The sequence below is a fragment of the Accipiter gentilis genome, chromosome Z (assembly GCF_929443795.1).
Source record: "Accipiter gentilis chromosome Z, bAccGen1.1, whole genome shotgun sequence".
Lineage (NCBI taxonomy): Eukaryota > Metazoa > Chordata > Aves > Accipitriformes > Accipitridae > Astur > Astur gentilis.
In genome coordinates, this window is record NC_064919.1 from 85,811,674 (window position 1) to 85,829,516 (window position 17,843).

General features: G+C 47.1%; 1 protein-coding gene across 1 annotated transcript in view; it reads right to left on the bottom strand.

The window, feature by feature from the left end:
• The window catches only part of ZBTB7C (zinc finger and BTB domain containing 7C), a 155,634-nt gene that overhangs the window by 84,147 nt on the left and 53,644 nt on the right, over nt 1-17,843 (bottom strand). Inside the window, exon 3 of the mRNA XM_049794684.1 lies at nt 2,882-2,980. The gene's annotated coding sequence lies outside the window, so the exon portion shown is untranslated. The remainder of the gene's footprint in view (nt 1-2,881; nt 2,981-17,843) is intronic.

Sequence of the window (17,843 nt, forward strand, 5' to 3'; positions counted from 1 at the left end):
GTGGATTGTACTTCCATTCCCTACGGATTTCCCTGAAAATCGTCTCATAGATCATCCCACCTAGCATTAGCATTTCCATTGCAACACAACCAAATGCAGGCAATTCACACCTCTCACCTTGCATTTTTTTAAAGTAACATGGTAAAATAAAACAGCCTGCCCGGATTCCAGCCTAATCTAAAAACAACTTTATGGCTTCTAATTTTAGCACTAATCTTCCTTTGCTATGGTTGTGTGATTTCTAATTATTTTATCCCCAAGCCTTGCTTTGACGGATAGTTGTACCTTTTCCAATGCCGAGTGACTTGTAAAGTGCCTTTAAAAAATACGCCTATCATTTCAGGTTCATTTCCAGTTCCTACACAAATAATATTCTCATATACAGCGTCACTAGGGAAATATTATTATTATTAAAATAATAATAATAAAAGCAATACAATTTAAAAAGGAGAGCACTATTTCTTAGGACGATCCCAATCTGATTCTGCAAACACTGTTTTTTCTCTTAAAAGTTGTTAAAGAGCATAAATCCGTTATCCAGATACGGATCTCTTAATAATTCAGTGCCTTTGACTTGGCATTGCTCCCAGAACACTTTGCCTTTATCTATCCTTATTTTCAGGTTACAACACATCGAAGAGCAATCGGCCACGCCAAAACCTCAGGGGGAACTTTGCGAGGGACGGCACAAAGCGGCAGAGAAGAGGCGCTTGCCTTGACGCTCCCTGGGAGCGTTGCCTGTCCAAATCCTCTGAATTTAGAACAGCAAAGATCAGCCCTCGGCTGAAGATGTGTTGAGGGGGCTTAGGATGAGCCTCCAGCCCAGGCTCCTCCACAGGCAGATGTTTTCTCTTCTACCATGCTCACCTGAAGCAACCTCTTGATCCTCCTAATCGCTGACCTAGATCAAATCTGGATCTGATGCTGTTAAATGTGCACAAAACAATTTTGGTGGGGAGAGGATGCTGCTTGCAGAAAGTTTCCAGATGCTGAGGCAGGCAGCTGCCTGCCTACCTGGCTCTGCCACCGGGTTGCAGGTTCTGGTGGGACCTGCCACCAGCAGCCGGCACAGGGGTGGGGGATGCAGACACAGGGCTGGTAGATGTTTGGTGGGTTATTTCTCTCCCCAGAATTTATGTTGCACTCCGGTCAATTGGAAAATAGCCATTTGACCTGTGACATTTTTGTTTTAGTTAGTCTCCAAGCTTTGACAGCAGCAGTTTAAACACAGAGTGTACGAGCTTTGGCACCGAGAAAACACCCCATCCCCACAAATTCAGACTGGATGGGGAAAAATATCACACCACAGCCCTGACGGTGAACATATTTCTTCTTTCTCATTCTTCATTTTCCTCTCTTTCACTTTCTGAGCCTGTTACACCAGCCACATCTTCTGCTTCTCCATTGGAAACGTGAGCTTAGCTCCCCACCACCCACCGCAATATTCAAGAGAGAAAGATACGGGTTGGTTTTTTTTTTCATTCCCTGCACAATGCTGTGTATAGAGTATTTGAAATGGAGATTGTCAAAACAGGAAACAACCCAGTCAAAGTCCTCAGGCCTGGGTCCTGAAAATGTCACTGTACAGAGCTGCAAGGGATGGAGAATAGCCCTCTGTTCCCGCACGGAGAGAGGATGCTCTGGGAGAGCAGCCAGCCACACACAATCTGCCCTCACACCACCCTCATCTTGAGAGCTGGGCTTTAACCTCTGCCGAAATCAGTGGGAAGCTGGTTTTTATTAACCAACTTATTGGGGGAAAAAGATCCAACAGATGGGTTAAAAAATTATAACCCTCTGTTGACCGATGGTTTTATCGGCATAGAGAATTCTGTAAGGAATATCATCTTGCTCAGGAAGCCAACCCTACAGGAAATCCTTCATCCTTAGTGTTTCACAGTAACGTCCACAGCATCCTGCTGGCTTCCTTCTTACTCCTCTTAAAACTCACCCCTAAGATCCTCGCTTCTCAAGCTCACGCTCTGAGTTTGAGCTGGCTTTGCTGGGCTGGAAGAACAAATCTGGGGTCAAATCCTGCCTATGCCCCCCTCCCAAGCAAGGCACTGGGCTGACACCGCATCTCCACAAGGGTGCAGAGCAAGGCACTGCTTGGCCCTAGGCTCTTTGACTTCCATCTATCGGCCCTGGGGTAAAGATTTAAAGTTTCTGAAAGGCACAACAAGGATGCCAGGTTTGGAGGAGAGAATGCAGCTGCTGTGAACCCAGGTAAGCAAGATTTTCACAATTCATCTGTCTGCAGAAATTAGTTGCTAGATTTATTTTAAAAAGCAGGCTCCTGTAGCTGTAGGTTTTGAGCCCTTCTTAAAACTCTAACCTGAACAAGCATCCTTGCCAACAAATATTGAAATTTTAAGCCTTTGATTGCTTCTGATGGGAGTGAAAAACATTTTTTGTTCGTTTGTTTGTTTTTACAGCTTTCTGCAAGTTAACTTCAGGAGAACTTTACAAGCAGAAGAGCTGGTGACCATTGCCAGAACAGTGATGCAGCAATTCAGATTGCCCAGAGAGGTGGGAGATGCCCCATCCCTGGGAACATTCCAGGTCAGGTTGGACGGGGCTCTGAGCAACCTGATCTAGTGGAAGATGTCCCTGCTCATGGCAGGGAGGTTGGACGAGATGACCTTCAAAGGTCCCTTCCCACCCAAACCATTCTATGATTCCCCCTCTGGAAACAAAGGAAATACATTGTTTTATTTTTGAGAGAACAGTGGTTATTATTGTAGTGTCAAGCCACTGATCTAGAGAGCGACAACCTTCAGGGGAAACCTCCACGGATTCATGGGACGGGCAACTATGCATGTCTGCATAGCAAAAACATCAAATTTCACCCATCATCCAGGCAGAGAATTAGAATAATTACCTAGGGCCTGATCCTGAAAGGTGCTGAGTGCAGTCAAGTGGTCTCCACTCCCATAGAGTTCAGTATCTCAGGGGCTCTCAGCAGGGTCAGCCTTGGAGCCTGGGCAAAACAAGATAGGTTGGTCTTAGTCCAATCTTTTGTAAAAAAACCCTATACAACCTATAATTAATAAAACCCCATCCCAGCTCCCCACGCCAGCCCCGTATTCCTGTATGGGGAGCTAATGCAAGGGTCACGCAGAGCGTGGCTAGGGAGATGCTCTCCAAGCCACTGGCATTCTCTGCAGATCAGGGATGGATCCCTGCAGCACACGGGAGAGAAACTACACTGGGATGGATGTGTCCATAGAGCTTCGGTCCGCATCTAGGAACATCAAAATGATGTTCCCCAGGAGTACTGCTTTATCCAAACCATCAGACGTGGACACATACACTGTCAACACCGTGGCAGAGCTAACACACCTTCCTGGCAGATGACAAACTCCAGGGTTCCCTTGCCAAGTCTACGGGAAGTGATAAACCTGGAGATAAGAAGTAGTTTGCCGGGTTTCCAGGGAGGAAGCCTAGGATCACAGCTCCGTGCTCCCTGCCGGTTGGCACTGACGTGCGGCACACCAGCCCCAAGCAGGCACGGCCGTGCCAACCACAGGGTGAAGGGAGGGAAGAGGATGACGGGGACGGGATGACGGCACTTTTCTCCATACGGCCCTTTGTTTTGGGAGGTCCCCCGAGATGCTCGTCTCAGGGTGGCCAAATCCTCCTTCTTCTTCCCCTATAAGGGGAACGGATGAGGGGAGGAAAACAATGCTCACTCCTCAGTTGCCTAATGGAAGAACAAAAGCACAGTGATCCCTTCCAAAAATGTCTTTTGAGGAACAGACGATTGAGCCCGAAGGCCCAGTATCCCTGGGGTTTTTTATATTTTATTTTTGGATGAACTCCAGCCTGGCAGCGTCTTTCTGTCCTTCCTCCAGGCTCTTGCAGGACTCGCCCAGAGGTGCATGGATCATGCAGGGCTTGCACAGACCCCAAATCCACTCGGGGATTTAACGTCCAGCACGTCGTAGAGGTGATGAAACCAAAGGTGAGGTTCCTCCACCAGACCCCATCACAAGCAAGCCTCGGCCCTGGCGTGGAAGGGACAAGGGGGAATCACCCACCCATAGCCCTGGTCCAACCGGATGTATTCAGCAGGACGGTCTGCTCCAGGCCGATACCACTGGAAAGTGGGACTGAAACCCACTAAAGCCAAAACCAGTGCAAAACCAGCATCAGACCTTTCATTGCTCAGCGGCGGTGGTTGCTACAAAGCAGAAGGGGATTTCTGCCATGCTGATTGCTCACGGAAAGTCCCCGACTGGCCCAAGACCGTGGAAAAAATGGAAAATATAACTTTAATACCAAGTTGGTGGCAGGCTGTCTATTTTTCTCTCCTGTGACTAGTTACCATGGATAGATTTCTGAGGTCGACCACGCAATTGTTCACTGCACTGCTCCTATTAAACAGAAGATGAGCAAATCATCCCATTCATACCGTACTTTAATTTCCAGAAATTCTTTGTTCGTTTGTTTGCTTAAATTATTTCTCTCATTTAAAGAAACAATGCAGTCTTACAAAGCCAGGGCCCAAATCTCTCGAGTAACCCTGCTGTGGTTCATTACTTCTATGCTAGTTAACAAGGCCAGTAATTTCCCTAAGGTTTAACAGAAAATCTTCTTTCCAGATTGCAGAGAGGCAGGACATTTTAACAAACTCGCTACTGTATTCCAGGTATGTCGTAGGTGAGGCATATCCTAGGCAAGGTACAGGTCCTCCTCAGGGGTTCTGTATAAAAGCACTTACCCTAAATGGAGCTTTTTTCACCCAAAGCTACCCCCTCAGCTGGGGAAGGGGACCTGGGGGTCCCCTGTCTCTCCGCTGAGCCTTGCCTTGCCTAGAGCATCAGCTCCAGCTCTGCTTGGCAATGCGTTCCTGAAGCATTCCAGTCCTCATCCCAAAATGCGGACTGGTTTATCGCAGTATACTGGAATGAAGTAGATGACACTGGAAGGGCAGATCCGAGATCTCCCTGAGGTGGGTGTGCTGGAAGAGGTGGGCGTACAGCCTGTTTCACTAATGATACGGATTGCAGAGTAAACAGGACACCTGCCGATTGCCCGACCACAAACTGCCCTTCTCACTAGTTTTACAAACCTCTTTCCATGACCAAATCAGAATACATTATAAAAAATTAAAATAAACACAGAGCAGAGCTTGTGGAAAACAAGCAAACACATAAAACACACACACACACACACACATATATATATATATATATATAAAAATAATAGCCCAGTAAAGCTTTATTGAGACACACATTCAGGTGAAATGCATCCTACGCTGGGTGAGAAGCTGGCAGAGCTGCCTTCACTTGTAAGGGCATTTGCCCTGCAAGTGCCTCTGCAGCTCCTTGATATTATTTCTACAATAGGATTTGTCAAGCAATAGCTGCAGATGTTTGCACGGAGTCTTCTCGCTTATCCAGTGATAATACCGCGTGCCTGCGACAGCCGAACAAATCATACTGCGTAAATAATAAATATATGGCTCGGTTCATCAGAAGGAGGCGGTGAGCAATCCGGAGATTCCCACAGACTCCCTGCCATGAGGAAGGAAACAAGAAAATGCCCTGACCTAAGCAGGGGTGAGTCTCACATACACACAGATCACAGGGAGATCACAGGAGCTGTTTGCAGATCACTTACCAAACATGAATAATTCAAGCAGAAGTGGCTGGAAGCATGAGGACAGAGAGATGGGAGCTCACCATCAGCGCTTTGGCAGGTTTTATTTTATCGAGCAAGGCAAAGAAACCATGAGCCCCAACAAAAATCCTTAGCCTAGCGTTACCAGTGTCGTGACTTTACTGTGAAACTTGTGATATACAGTGTTTTACCAGATAGCCAGCTGATGATGAGGATCCTTTCCCTTTCTCCTCGAGACACTTTGGTGATTATTTGGCTGGGCAGGTGGGGGAAAATGATGCATTTTTTGAAATCTTTAGTACCCACCAGCAGTCCACTGCCTAATTACATGAATTGCAGAATAGTCTGGGTTAGAAGGGACCTTTGAAGGTCACCCAGTCCAACCTCCTGCCATGAGCAGGGACATCTTCCACTAGATCAGGTTGCTCAGAGCCCCGTCCAACCTGACCTGGAACGTTCCCAGGGACGGGGCATCCACCACCTCTCTGGGCAACCTCTCCCAGTGCCTCACCACCCTCATCATAAAACATTTCTTCCTTCTGTCTGGTCTGAATCGCCCCTCTTTTAGTTTTCAGCCATTACCCTTGTCCTATTGCTACAGGCCCTACTAAAAACTCTGTCCCCATCTTTCTTCTAAGCCCCCTTTAAGCATTGAAAGGCCACAATAAGGTCTCCCTGGAGCCTTCTCTTCTCCAGGCTGAACAACCCCAACTCTCTCAGCCTGTCCTCACAGGAGAGGTGCTCCAGCCCTCCGATCATCTTCACGGCCCTCCTCTGGACTTGCTCCAACAGGTCCATGTCCTTCTCATCCTGGGGACTCCAGAGCTGGTTGCAGTACAAGAAGCATCCAAAACAACAACAAAAAGGTATTTCTTTTGAGGGTTCACATCAGCTATCAACCTCCTGGCCTGCTCCCATCCCCAGGGACCTCTCTGGGAAAAGACACGGCGCTCAGAGACTGGTTTACAGCCTTCAGGCTCCTCTGCCTCTGGAAGAGCTTGTGCTTCAGTGGGGTTCAGCTCTGCAAGAGAATGCATGGGCAAAAAAGGTGCCAAGGAGAAGGATGGAAAAGAGAAGAAACCAAAAAGGGGAAAAGAAGGGATAAGGGATGTTCTCTTATCTTTATTCCGAAAGGAAAACAGAAGTAGGCTTGCTCCTGTAGGGATAGGTTAGTAGCCCACACCCAACACATGGAGGACTGGAAGCCTGTAAGCAAATAAAAATAAAAAACCATGAAAAAAGGCAGAGATGGTAAAGACAGATGGTAGAAGTCAAACACAGCTTTGGCGCAACCTGAAGAAATCCAAAAGTCATCCCCCTGAAGGCACCTTGCCGTGTATTGATTGCCAAAAGGAAGACCCTTGTTGTCCAGTGTTGAGGGGCAGCTCCCCCACATGGGGTCAGAAATGGGGCACCCAGGCTGGTGACTGCCCAGTGAGCCTGGGGACACCTCATGCCCGGGGAACCGGAGGTGTCAAGCAAGGATTTGACAGCGAGGACCCTGCCTTAGCAAGATTTCCAAAGGTCTCTGTCAGAGAGACATGCTCCACCACTACTGACACCCTTTGGGAATTCCTGCCCTGCATCTACTGCTTCAAGTCAGTCCTCTGCACTGCACTGCTGCCAGGCCTGGATTTGGCCCCAAAACTGCTCACCAAGCTCTCCTCCAGCTGAACTGGAAGAAAATTGTTGTGTGTATTGATGACACACCCGGTCGTAGTCTCCTCACAATACCAAGAAATATGTTTTATGCATGAAATGTATCTGATTCAAAAATCACAGTGATAGTAAAAGACATTCACCCAAGATCACAACACAAAAATCCCACTAAGTTTGGTTCTCAGGGTAAATCAGATGAGAAGCATCCAGGCATCCCAAGCTAGCCGTGACCTTTGATGTTACCAGCAAACAAGTCTATACTTTCAATTTGTCCTTGAACATAAAAATATTGACTCTATCCACACTTTCTCCCATTCTTAAACTACTTAAGCTTAATCTTCTGAATTAAAAACATCCTTCAGCTCCATTGCCTGTAGAAAGCTCAGTCTGGAAGTGACATCTCAATGGTGTCTACTACAGATGCTCTATTACCCAGATAAAGAAAATTTCACTTCAATCTTTAGCATAAACTGAATATCTCTGGTAGGAAACCTGTTTCTTGCCAAGAGCCACAGAGGCCTTTATAGACCAAGTGCAGGCCACACATGACACATCTCCCCGTTACCCCAAAATAATTTCTTGGCCACACATCGCATCTGATCCTCAGGGCTCTGGGTTCCCCACCCTTGTTTTTTCATTCCATGCAGAAAAAATAACTAAGTAATATATATCTGACAGATGCTCTTTGAAAGAGATATCACATCTTCAAAAGATGATGAAAGGAGTAATCGAGTAGATTAGACTGACCAGAAAAGCAAAGATTGTAGCATGACAGTGGAAAACACAGCTTTAAAGCTTTCTCTGATATTTACGATGGGTTTATTTGCATATCAAACTACGTGCCGATCAGCTGTATATAAATCTATGATGAAATTATGCCATGTAGCTCTCCAAAGTGAAGAAATGCCAGGGCTGGGCTGCATAATCACCCTTAACTCTGCCCCTCCAAGGTGTTCCCATTCTAGCTTACTCCTAATGATCGTATACTATTTCTCAATAACACAACTGAACAACGTGCATCTTTTGCAACCATATAGACGTATATGCAACATTTCCATATACTATAAGCTACTTTGTGTGTAGTGGGACCTCTGCATCTCCTGTGGCCAATTCAGGATCATTATTTTTTCATTCTCCTCCAGCTAGTTACATCTGCCTGCTGCCCCTTGTCTGACGGCCATCTCTTTACGGCAAGCTTTGGCTCTGTTGAGGCTTTGTGCAACCCTGTAGCAAAGCGGGGATCCTGCTTGAAGACCTGTAGGTGACACTGGGATGCAAATAATAATAGAGACGCATGCTCTCGTTTTACATATCAAGAGGAACGTGGGGATGCAAGAGCCTGGTCCTGGAGCAGCACCACCTGCCTCAAGTGTGCCCTGGAAGAGCAGTCAAACCAGCCACCTCAGTGAGGTCTTTGTGCTCTACCAGATATCTGGATTTAGTAGTTCTACCCTCTTTCAATACTTGGAATTGAAAATTGCACTTAATATATCATGTTGTTTAAACAGTTACATCCTCCTCCCTCTCTCGCCCCCTTTATGAACCTGCCTCTTTTACCCTCAGCCAGTAATATTATCTCCCATGATGTTCTACATGTACAGACCACTGCTCAAGGTGAGTCCCTAAGACCAATGCCTCTGCTTCCCCCCCAGTTCCCATCTGCTGGGGTGCCTGGAGGAGACTGGTTCTTCACAGCCTTACAACGAAACAAGCCGTCAACCGGGTCAACTGCTACAATGGGCAACTGTACCACCATGATTACTGCCAGTCTCCCTTCATTCACCTAGGGCCACCAAATTAAGCTATCAGGAGGTTCAAGACAAGGCAACAGAGATGGTTTTCCCACAGCAGATGGTGGATCTGCAGAACTCCTTGCTGAAGGACTTGCGGGACCAAGTGTGCATGGGCTTCAGGAGAGACTGGATGATCCACTGGGATTAATAAACAGATGCACAGGAATCAGGAAATCCCTGTCGCTGGAAACAGGTCTTCTTATGACCAAGTAGATCAAGGGGAAGAGCCTCATACCACAAATTTCTTGCCACTGTCACTGTATTTGGTTTGCAGGTGACTGATGGCCCCGAGCAAGGGCACCATCACAGCACAGCACATCTCTGATGTACAGAGATACACCAAAAGAGTTCCCACCTCAAATGGGTGGGACAGACACACCATGGGAGGTATTTTACTGCTGGGGGAGTGTCACCCAGATGCCATGTAAGACATGCTGTACAGAAAAGCTGTGCCCAAGGTGGGAATCAAGCCCTGATCTTTTGGGCTCCCTTCCAGTTTCTCTTGACACCCGTCCTTCATGGTTGATAGAGACTGGTCCTGACTGCCTCCCCTGTAGCTCATACACAGATGTATCTCAAGAAACATCTTCTTCCACATGGAAATCTTGCCCAGGCAGCAAGTGAAAACATTGGGCATTAATGGAGGAGCAGTAACTCTGTGGGGTAGTCAGAAATCCCAGATGTGCTCAACCCTACAGCATTCGATGTGGGGGGGACACATCATTGAAGGGAAGCAACACTCCTGTTTATGCACTCACAACACTATTTACCTTCTTGATGATCTCGTGATGCCACTTGGGTTAGGATCAATATTAACCACTCTGAGCTCTCCCTGAAGATGTGCTACAAAGTAGGTCTTCTTCAAGGAAAATCCCAGACATAAACAAGCCATTCCTAGAGATGATGTGAAGGGGAGCGAGGAGTGAGACTGCACTCCTAGGGACCATTTTTTTTTGCCCAAGAGAGGTAGCAAGTTTGACTAATTTGAGCGATTAGGCACATATTCAAACATAAAATATTAATATGACAACAAATCAAAGGCAGCTTGGCTGGCTGGGCTCCTGCTTTGAATTCATTACATATACAAAAAAAATAAAAAAGAAGGAGAAAAAAAAAAAGGTTTTCTCTTTTCAAGTACGTATGAAAAGGTATAAATTCCTGCCCAACTGCAGCACTTGGCCTCGCTGCGCCGGTAATTGGAACCAGTGTGCTCCGCTTCCCGGGTGTCCCATTCACAAGCATGAGAAGGAAGCATTCAATTTTTGAATAGGAAATCTCATCGCCGGAAAACAATCCACCTTCCTTGCCTCCGAAGAAAAGCTGGAGGGTGAGTTCTCTCCTCCACCACTGTTTCGGCTTACTGCCAGCCCCGGCCAGAGCTGCCGGGGGGCAGGAGGAAAGGCTGCAGCACCGACTGCTCGGACCATCCCAGAGCAATGAGATTGCCTTCACCACTGTGAGCTCGGTCCTTTTTTTTCTTGTGAACACATTGAGTTCTTTTCTTTTCGTTTGGGATTACTCAGAGGTCCAGTTTGCAACTTTTCTTTCCATAAGCATATGGGTTAAACAAGCCCAGATTTTGTCATGACAGTTCTTAGAATTTTAGCTTTCCACCCAAGTCCAGACCAGGGATTTCATGGAAAGCATCCGGGTGTATTCAAGAGCTGTGCTAACATGCGAGGGGATATTTTACACAGGGATTTCCTCAGAGACAGAACACACTTTAAGTGGTTTTTTTATGAGCCCAGGACACCCCAAGCCATATGGGACTGAGCAAAAAATCGCCTTACACCAACATCTTTTTTTTAATAGCATTTTTTTTACTTCTTTTTCATTCTTAAAGCTGCTGCCTTAGCAAAGACTTTAATAAGGCTTCAAGGCCACAAAAAGCCATAAGAAACTCCAGCAGAACTAAAGAAAGCCAAGCAACAGGCAAAGGGACTAAGCAGTGCGACAGCAGATGAAATACAGCACTGGCAAACAAAAAAAATGATGCAAAACAACTTCTGACAGCGGTCACCGTAAGGATCAAGCTTCAGGATTAAACAGACTGAGAAGCAATCGTCCTGTGCTTCTGTATGCATAGTGCAAATTTAAAAAACCAAAATTTACTTCTACTTTTCAAACTTAGTTGAAAAGTTATATTCCTCCTTATTGTCTATGTATTTTAAAGCATTAACTAATAGTTCCCACCGTAATGGCTTATTTCTTTATGTACGTATAGAAAAGCTGCGTGCTGCAGCCTTCTTTGCCTGCTTTCCAAGCCATCCCTGGGACAGAGCTGGGAGAGGAGGGACTCCTTCTGTCATGCATTCTTGGTGCCTTCCTCTATCACATCACATCCAGGACCAGAGGGCTGGGCGAGAAAGTGATCATAGGCAATGCGTGAAGGAGTTCCTCAGAAATACATCAAACTCCATCTTTACACCTCTTTTCCCCTTAATATCTCTAGAAAAGGGTTGTCGCAGAGCTGTTCTTAACTTAGAGATAGAAACAGTCTTCTAACGCCCAGTGCAGCATCATAAGGGTACTTTCAGCCATACTTAGGGTACTTTCAGCTGCCGTGAGCTGATTGGCAAAGGGAATTTTCAAAGCAGACTGGTGTGTGACTGGGAGGGCAGACCTGGACCAGTAACTGATGGCACAAGGGGCAGGAGATGGGCAGATGGGTAAAGGTAAAGGCAGCAGCTGGAGTAGAGTAAGAAAAGCTTAGCACAAAGTCAGTATGGAGTCACATAGAGTGTTGGATATTTGGGGATATTTGGGGCAACGGGAGCATTTGCTGTTCCTCCACTCCAGTAGGAGATCGTGCTTTCTCCCCAAGAAACCCCCAGTTCCCCCAAGCCTATGCTGAGTTAGGCACAGGATGCCTTACACAGCCCCAAAGGAGGACATAAAAACTATAGCATCAAAATCAAAGTACTGAAAGAGTCCTCAAGAAGTCTTCTGATTCACCTCTGGCCCCAAGCAGGGTGTCACGAATGAGTGGTTTGCACCACTTAAAGAATCACCACCAAAGGTATTAGCGAAAGTGATTTAATAAGAATTCAGAAAAGTGCGACTTCACAAAGTTTGATGGCAAGGTTCACTCTATTACTTAATACATGGATGAAGTGCACAAAGAAAATCAAGTTACAATCAAACTAGAATGATTTATACAGAGACCAAAGACACAAAAGGGTAAGGGAGAAATGTACAAAGGAAGATAGAGTTAGAATTGATTTTTTTTATGATTTGCACAAAGATTGGAGATGTTAAAAGGTAAAGGGAGACTCTCCTGTTGAGTCACGAGGTTCTGAGAAAACCCCCCTTGCTTTCTAAACTCCTGATGGAACTTAGATGCAGCTGGATCTACTCCTAGTCCCAGACTTAGGCAACAGTTTATATCTAATGGAAGGGATATAAAGGGCAAGGAGGACCCTCCCGTTGAGTCACAGGAGTTTCAGATGTGATTAGGGGTTGCCTAATTGTCCTGACTTACTGTACCACAGCCAGAATAAGAAAGTACCAGGTTGTCCCAACTCACTGCGCAAGAACACGATGTTGGCTGATCCTGACATCGCAACGTGGTCCGGGGGGCTGCACCATCACACAAGGATCCCCAAGGATGCACAGGAGATGCTTGTCTAGTTCAGGACTGCCAAGGATCCACAGCACTGACAGGTCCCTGGTGTTTCACCAGCCTTTTCTTTAGAGGTACTTCAAGCCCCAAGGATCTGCTCTCAATGTGAAGTCCCATCATTGGACCCTGCTAACTCCTCAACAAGCCAAGAAAGTCAGGCAACACTTTATCTCTGCTGAACTTCATCCTGGCCTTGACATGCAAGGCTTGGACCCTCCTGTTGGACTCAGACTCCAAGTCCTAATCCAGACCTGAACACCAGAATTTATCGTTCTTCTTGCACCAAGGATCACACTAAACCCCAACAAATTTCAGAGCAAATGAAATGCAAGCATCTATTTTTGCAAGCCAGGTTCACCTTTGTTAAACTGCCACCAAAGCTTTTCCTAGAAGTCACTAACCGCCATGGCCAAAACATGATTCCACCTTGCTCCTCTCCTACCTCTTCAAGGGCAGGATGGCAGCACTTGAGCCGCTGCAGCGCTGATTGTCCTATTGTTCCACAAAGTGGTTCCTCTCCAGTAAATTGAACACTGAGAGCCATCAGAGAGAGCCCTGGACAAAGGGACCAGTGTCTGTTTCTGGGATTATTAGAGGGAAGCAGAAAGAAGCCTCTTGAAGAGTCTTCGTGGCACTTAATGTGACAGCTGAAAATAACGGATAGGACAAAACAGAGCAAAGATGATTTATATTAGGCAACTCCCAGAAAGTGGTGTTCATTTAGGCTTCCAAAGGAGAATTGCCATTTCTTAGAAATGGTAACACTCACGTCTATGTCCACTCCCCATCTGCAGCATACACACACACACATCCCTTTGTAGGTGCTCTATAGAACATTTGTTCAATTTGCCAGTGGACACTGCATCCTTTCCATTAGGAGATGGAAAACACGTAAATGAGCAACATTAGCTGCAGCTCATCAATTCTTAAACAAAAACAGTCTTTAATTTTTATGCGCTGCCAAAAGTTCAGGGACCCGTAGGTAAAGATTTACATATACATGTTCCAGAAATCATTACGCAGCTCCTCCAAAGTCACCCAGAGGAGAGGGGCCTCACTCCTACGCAAGGGCTTTGACCCAGACAGAATGACAAAGGCTCTGAAGAAACTTCAGTGCCATCTCACACCAGTCCCACCTCAGTGGGATCCATGCAGGGCTCATTTTAAGTTAACCGATATCTCCCATCTATATGTATCATCTTGCTCCTGCCACAGGAGCTCACCCATGCTGCCTGGTAGCACCCCTTGGAATTCACCCCTCTTCTGATGCTACATCTTCTGCCAGGACTGGACCAAGATGAAGTCACTCTGAGCGAGTCCTGGTATAAGGGGAGCCCTGGGCATCCCCTCTGGACTCCCTCCACACATGGGTACAGCTTCCCAGCTCAAGCAGGGCATTTCCCAGTGGCTCCAGCCACTCAGATCTAGGCTGGCTTCTCCCCTCCATGCTCTCCCTTCTGGGAAACATTAGCTACCACCAGCATGGCTGGAGCAACGCCAATGCTGAACCAAAGCACTGCCTTAAGAGCTCATTCCCTTTGCCGTCGTTGTCCTACCAAAACAGCTCCTACGTAGCCTTAGTGGCGAGTCCTTTATACTTGCTGCCATCTCTATAGCTACTGCCCAAAGCATCCCTGTTCGCTGCCTGGACCCCAACAAGTTCACACTGACCACAGCAGCTTGCTGGGCTTTGGTGCAGCTTTGAAATGGCCGGTCTCGAGCAGACACTGCCAGGTACTATCAGTTGAAAACACGTTGGTGGTGCTTCCTCCGCTGCCAAGACCTGCCCAGGTCTGTCTCTCCTCATCCTCATTTCATCCAGGCACTGAGAAACCCTACCCGAGGCATCTACTGGACCAGGGCACACGGGAATCCCACGGGACATTCGCCCCGGGCACGATATCTCTGCACCAGGGCATGGAGCACCCACTCCATCTGTGACTGCGCTCCAGGCACGGGGTCACACACGGAGAAGCCAGGGAACAACATCCCACCCCTCTGTCCCATGGTGGCTGTAAGTAGGGTTGGGTCCCCAGAGGACTTCCCAAGGCACAGGGAGCTGAGCACCAGCCCCAGCAGCACGGGTCACAGCGTGGCTATCAAACGTCTCCTTATGCTGTCATCACCTGGCTGCTTCTCTGAGCCCTGGAAACCCAAACAATCCCATTTCCCAGAGTCTTAAGGCTGAAGCCTTAATGATCAGCCCAGGTTACTTCCAGTTCTTCATCACTGCTGGGACCAGCCTTTCTTCTTACCCAGATGGCAGCTGTCACTCCTATTTTACTCAAAACAAGAGCTTTGGGACATGATTCCCCACCTGGGAGCGTGATGGGGAACTGTCCAGAGGCCTAAGTGATTACTCCTGCTTGGTTTAGTCTCTAGAAGCACAATTTCTTTCCCTGTCTCTTTGAGAAGGCAGCAATGCTCCAGCCATTCTCAGTCTGGCCAGGAAAGAAGGAAAGGGGTGGAGAGAGATGCATGTTGCACAGGGTGAATTAGCAAGCTGTCTGGATTCAATAGATTTGCTTATGCTGTGGCGGCAATCTGTCTTTCCAGGCACAGTGCTTTGGTTTTATGACCTGAAACACCAGGAAAAGCAGCTCCCGAGCATCTGAGGATGCAGCCCAGCCAATCCTGCCCTCATCACTGCAATGGATAAAAGCCTGTTTAAAATGGCTCCCCACGCACAGAGCCCTCTGCAAGCACCTTTGCAACGATGGATGCTTCATACCTTCCTTGCACCCATGTGCGTGTAACCCAGCAGGCACAACACTGCTGTCCTGTTTGGCCACTCAAAGCCCCGAGACACCACAGCAGCAGCTGGAGGGTGATGGTGGGACTGATCATGGCAACAAACACCCCAAGCACTTGAAGAGCAGAGCCTTCATGACAGCTCCCAGGAGTCCCACACCAGCATCCCTCTGCCGAGATGCCGTAGGGTCTCCCTTCTGCAAAGGCTGCCTTTACAGTACAGGGGACAGATAGCTCTGGCATTGGATAAGGCTCATGGATAGGGCAGTCGGAGCTGGGAACGTTGCTCTGGATTTGTGCATCTGGCACGCTGGGACCTGATCTAGCTGTCCTTGGGTCCCACTGCAGCACCGGGATGCAGTAATGGCTATGACTAGAGGTGGAGGAGCGAGAAGAGAAGGAAGGAGAAGGGAGAAGGACAAGGAGGAGGAAAAAGAAGGTGAAGGCAGGAGGAAGGAAGGAAGGAAAGGAGGAGGGAGGGAGGAAGTCTCTGAATTCATTGTTAATATATTTAATGGAAGTGGATCAATGCCTAGATCCATCCAGTATGAAATGAGGCCACAGTACTGTTTTCTCCCCAGGCAGTCAGTAAAGCAGCTCACCTCCTGTCTTCTGGTTAGCACAGATAACAGGCACGGAGAAGACCCCGGAGAGGAGAAGCACGGATGTGTTATGGGAGAGAGATGCTGCAGAAACACCAGCCAGACACTCTAACACGAAAGTGCCAGGCAGCACGGAAGGCAAAAACCAACCTGCCCCCATGGACATGCCTTTCTCTTTCTCATTCAATCCCATTTGTGAAAAAGGTGACTCCAGAAAATTGGGAAGGAAACCACAGGTGGTGTGAAAGTGGGAGATGATGCCATTTGTTCTGGAGCCTCACAGCTGGGAAGCTCATTACCTGCCCTTGCTATGGCTGCAAGGGACACTCCGGTCCAGAGAGGGCTTGTAGGAGAGGAGAAAGCTGCCTGCTGGGCTTCCTCCTCTGGGGTTCATCCAGCACATGCACACCCCATAGCTGAGCTGGAGGACCAGTGGACCTCACCCCGCTCCCACCTCTGCCCACGAGCTCCCACACGACCTCACATCTGGCAACATCTGCTTAGGGCATTCACTAAACTCTGCATAAAAAGACCAGCATAGCTCAAGATGTGGGCATGAACCGCCTCTGCAAGGACAACTTGTGGGGCAGGCAGCGGGATGCAGGAGTGAACGGAGCACCGGTCTGATAGGCAGATGTCCCCTCGTGATGCTCCTCTGCTCCGTACTCAAAATCAGCCAGAAAACTGCTACTGGAGCTTCTCAGTGTAGAGCAGCCTGAAAAGCAGTTCACAGTGGGCCTGCCATGCCACCACAAATAAGTGTGCAAGAGAGACAGGAATACAAATGGGAATATTTGGGATTTTATCATCTTCCTGAAGCATGAACGGAGAGGGAGTGCAAATTACCACTTTTTATTACAGCTGACAAGAAGTTTGCGACGTATCAAATGCTGAATATGCTTGTGATACTGTAGGTGACGAAATTCTTATATATTATCAAATCTAATCTACCTCTTAATGTATTTACAGTACCACAATCCTTACTGTGGATTCAGAGTGGTATTTCAGACCTGATGTTTATGAAGCTAAGATTGAAAGTTCAACTTGTGCTTCACTGGAAAGAATGAAAGAGAACAGAAAGAAAAAAAGATGATAAAAAGGAAGGAAGGGGCAAAAAAGGAAGGAAGGGGCAAAAAAGGAAGGAAGGGGCAAAAAAGGAAAAATAAAGAGAAGAAAGGAAAGGGGGGCAAGAGAGAAAAGGGAGGTGATAAAAAAGGGGGTGATAAAAGGGGGGGTGATAAAAAGGGGGGGGGGCAGGAGAAAAGAGAAAGCCAGCAAGCAAGAACATCTAGAGAACTGATAGTTTCCAGATACTAAAGGAACAACCTCAAGTCATTTTTTAAAAAGTCCAAGTCCTTCCTAATAAGATGCCTAACAGTCTGTGAATTATACAGCCATAAAACTTCTACTTACATGTGACATTTGCTATTAGGAATAAATCAGGGCTCAGAAAAGAGGAGACGCTTTGGAGTTCGGTGGGTATTATCCTAACTCTAACTGTATTAGTGGTGGTCTGAAAGCAGGACACTGTCATCCAGACAGACGGACAATGTTCATAACCAATGGTAATTTGTAGGACGCGTAATTTGCCACTACCAAAATAGCACAGCATGTGGGTTTTTTTGCCCTTTTTAGTATATAGTCATGTCGTTTCTTTTGGCTTGTCGAAAGAAATCTGCTCTGCACAAGCAGAGCAAGAGCTCAGACCTTCAGCAGCTCATATAAAACAGGTGGCCAGGCATCAAGGGAAATACAGCTTTTTTGAAAAAGCTAATAAAATAAACAGATGAT